This window comes from Mirounga leonina, unplaced genomic scaffold (assembly GCF_011800145.1).
Source record: "Mirounga leonina isolate KUSES-001 unplaced genomic scaffold, KU_Mleo_1.0 Mir_114, whole genome shotgun sequence".
Taxonomy (NCBI): Eukaryota; Metazoa; Chordata; class Mammalia; order Carnivora; family Phocidae; genus Mirounga; species Mirounga leonina.
In genome coordinates this window covers 33309713-33313190 of record NW_023270265.1, presented here as the reverse complement: position 1 = coordinate 33313190, position 3478 = coordinate 33309713, and the positions used below count along the sequence as shown (strand labels likewise).

The following is a 3478-nucleotide window of genomic DNA, read 5'->3' as shown; positions in this document are numbered from 1 at the left end:
ACTACTCCAAAAAATTATATGCCAGTATATTGGACAATTTAGAAGAATTGAATAAATTCCTAGAAACATAGAATCTTCCAAGACTTAATCAGAAAGAAATATAAAACAAACAGCCTGAATACTAGTAATGAAATTGAATCAATAATCAAAAACCAAAAGTCCAGGACCAGATGGCTTCCCAGGTGAATTCTACCAAACATTTAAAGAATTAATATCTATGCTTCTCAAATTATTTCAAAAAAATGAAGAGGAAGGAATGCTTCCAAATTCATTCTTTGAGGACAGCATTACTCTGACACCAAAACCAAACAAAGACAACATACACACAAAGAGAAAATTAGCACCCTAGTCCAAGAGAGTACGTGAAGTCACCTGGTGTGTCATGCCTAAGATCCCAATTCTGAAGACTATCACTGGACCTGAGATTGGGAGTTGTGGGTGCAGCAACTCAAAGAGGACTACCAATCTTATATTCAGTATGTGGATAATAATAAGAAAGTGAACAATGTTTGCTTTTGACAGGAGTACAACAAGGAAGGGACTTGGTATTTGGAAAATGCTGTTACACTCATGGTTCTAAATATGTGTTTGACATCAAATTTGACATTCCTACCATATATCCATTCCACTAGTGCTTCAGAAATTGCAGTCCCTGAGCTGGATGAAAAAACAACCTGAGCTGGATGGAAAAACAAGAAAGATGTACAGGGGTGGCAAAATATATCCCACTGATCACTTTAAGCCATTGTGGGCCAGAAACGTGCCCAAGTTTGAACTAGCTCACCTCGTGGCTCTGGGGCTGGGTACATAACTGGCGGTACAAATCCCTGATTGGATTCAGAAGGGCATGATGCAGCATAAAGAGAAATGCAACCAGTGAAGGATCAAGCCACTGAGGCAGGACAGAGAGACTTTTGATGGGCTACATTTCTGTTTTCTGTGCATCACTCTTCTAATCTAAATGCTTCCCCACACCTCTTTGCCCATAATTGTTACTAAGTAGCCACAGCAGGCATTGCTTAAAAACACCACCACATTGTTGCTACTGAATTTCAAGGCTACTCCTGGAGAGGAAAGACTTGGGCTTTGGAAAGCCAAAAGTCAATCTATATCCCTTCCCCAGGTGGAGCAATGTGAGATCCCAGAGAAATCGGGTGTGCTGAAAAAGGGTACATTGTCTTTTTGGTTTCTTGAGATAACTCATCAATAAAAACCACTTTTTCTGGTGGAGGGAGGGAGGGAGGGAAGAAAGAAGGTAGGAAATTACAGGCCAATATTCCTGATGAACATAGATGTACAAATTTTTGACAAAATATTAGCAAACCGAATTCACCAATACATTAAAAGAATAATTCACCACAATCAAGTTGGATTTATTCCAGGGATGAAGGATGGTTTACTATTTGGAAGTCAATCTACATGATACATCATACAACAAAATGAACAGTAGAAATCATATAATGGTCTCAATAGATGTAGAAGAAGCACTTGACAAAATTCAACACCCATTCTGATTAAAAAACTCTCAACAAATTGTGTTTAGAGGGAACATACCTCAGCATAATAAGGGCCACATATGACAAACCCACAACTAACATACCCAATGGCAAGAAGCCTAAAGTTTTTTTCTCTAAGATTAAGAACAAGACAGGGATGTCCACTCTTGTCACTTTAATTCAACACAGTACTGAAAGGTTTAGGCACAACAGTCAGACAAGTAAAAGAAATAAAAGACATCCAAATTGGTAAGAAGTAAAACTGTCACTATTTGCAGATGACATGACACTTAATATAGAAAACCTGAAAGACTCCACTGAAAAACTATTAGAACTAATACATTCAGTAAAGTTGTAGGATGCAGAATTACTATACAGAAATTTGTTGTGTTTCTATATACTAATAACAAACTAGCAGAAAGAGAAATTAAGAAAGCAATCTCTTTTACAATTGTGTCAAAAGAATAAAATACCTATGAATATATTTAACCAAGGAAGTGAAAGACTTATATTCTTAAAAACTATGACAATGGTGAAAGAAACTGAAGATAGCACACACAAAAAAGGAAAGATATGCCATGCTCAAGATTTGGAAGAATTAATATTCTTTAAATATCAACACTACCCAAAACTATCTACAGATTTGATGCAATCCCTATCAAAATACCAATAGTTTTTTTCACAGAACTATAATAGTTCTGAAATTTGTATGGAACCACAGAAGACCCCAAATACCAAAGTAATCTTGAGAAAGAACAAAGCTGGAGGTATTATCATCCCAGATTTCAAACTATATTACAAAGGTATAGTAATCAAAATAGTATGATACTGGTATAAAAATAGACACAAATCTGTGGAATAGAGAGCCTGGAAATAAATTTACACTTATATGGTTAATTTATGTCACAGGAGGCAAGAAACATAAGAACATATAACGAGCAAAGAGATCATCTCTTTAATAAATAGTATTAGGAAAACTAGACAGCTATATGCAAAAGAATGAAACTGGACAACCTTCTTACACCATATACTAAAATAAACTCAAATGGATTAAAGACTTAAATATAAGACCTGAAACCATGAAACTCCTAAGAGAAAACATAAGCTGTAAACTCTTGGATATTGGTCTTAGCAATATTTGGGAGTATCTGTCTCCTTGAGCAAGGATGACAAAAGCAAACATAAATAACTGAGACTACATCTAACTAAAAACTTTTGCACAGCAAAGGAAACCATCAACGAAGCAGAAAGGCAACCTACTGAGTGGGAGAGGATATTTGCAAATGATATATCTGATACGGGGCTGATATCTGAAATATATAAAGAATGCACACAATTCAACACCAGAAAAACAATCCAATTAAAAGATTGGAAAAGAACCTAAATATACATTTTTCCAAAGGCATACAGATGGCCAACAGATGCATGAAAAGATGCTTGACATCACTAATCATCAGGGAAATGCAAATCAAATCCACAATGTGATATCACCTCATACCTGTCAGAATGGCTAGAATCAAAAAGCCAAGAAATAACAAGTGATGTGAAGGATGTGAAGAGAAAAAGAATCTTTGCGCACTGTTGGTGGGAATGTAAATTGGTACAGCCAATGTGGAATGGAGGCTCCTCAAAAACAAACAAAAACAAACAAATAAATAAACAGAAATACCGTATGACTCAGTATTTCCACTACTGGGTATTTACCCAAAGAAAACAAAAATACTAATTAAAAAAGATATATGCACCCTTATGTTTATAGCCGAGATATGGAAGCAACCCACATATGCATTGATAGAAGTGTGGGATCTTGCTATTTGTGACAACATGGATGGACCTAGAGGGTTTTATGCTAAGTGTAATAAGTCATACAGAGAAATGCAAATACCACATGATTTCACTTATGAATGGAATCTAATAAAAAGGAATAAACAAAAAGCAGAATCAGACATATGAATACAGAAAATTAATGGTTGCTAGAGGAG

General features: G+C 35.5%; 1 pseudogene; it reads left to right on the top strand.

Annotated features, from left to right (window-relative positions):
- The first annotated feature begins 382 nt into the window (after positions 1-382).
- On the top strand, positions 383-880 carry LOC118020879 (annotated as a pseudogene).
- The last annotated feature ends 2598 nt before the right edge of the window (positions 881-3478 follow it).